This window comes from Nannospalax galili, unplaced genomic scaffold, assembly GCF_000622305.1.
Source record: "Nannospalax galili isolate Female #2095 unplaced genomic scaffold, S.galili_v1.0 scaffold397, whole genome shotgun sequence".
NCBI classification, from domain to species: Eukaryota; Metazoa; Chordata; class Mammalia; order Rodentia; family Spalacidae; genus Nannospalax; species Nannospalax galili.
The window spans coordinates 4,519,053-4,519,689 of record NW_008341879.1 but is presented as its reverse complement, the minus strand read 5'-3'; positions in this window follow the sequence as shown (position 1 = coordinate 4,519,689).

Below are 637 nucleotides of genomic sequence, written 5' to 3'. Positions count from 1 at the left end.
TATTATCTTTTTTTTTACAGGCCTCCCTGTAGCCCCAGCTGGCCTGGAACATTCTGTATAGACCAGGCTGGTCTCGATCTCACAGAGATCTGCCTGCCTCTGCCTCCCAAGTGCTGGGATTAAAGCATGCACCACCATGCCCAGCAACCATCTACAGTGATCTCCCTATATATGTTTTGTCTTAATAAGATTTCTTTTACCCAGCATCAACTATGGTCCAAAACTACTGAATGAGATATTCCAGAAATAAACAATTGACAGGTTTTAACTAATCTTTTTTTTCATAATATATTGCTAAAGTTATTCTACAATTTAGGGGACTTACCATTTAGATTCTAAAATGTGACAGGAATAGGAAACTACTTCTTTAACTAATAAAGGAGACTTCATTAATATCTGTAATGTTTAAGTTAATTTTTTCTGGATCTTTATATAAAGAAAAGAATATAGTCTCTACAGGATTCAGTATTATGTGAAGTTTCAGGCTTCTGAAAAATGTCTTGGAACATTTTCCCCCATGGATAGAGGATAGAGGGGATCTTGCTCTGTCTGTCTGTCTGTCTGTCTGTCTCTTTTTCTCTTTCTCTTTTCCTCTCTCTCTCTCTCTCTCTCTCTCTCTCTCTCTCTCTCTCTCTCT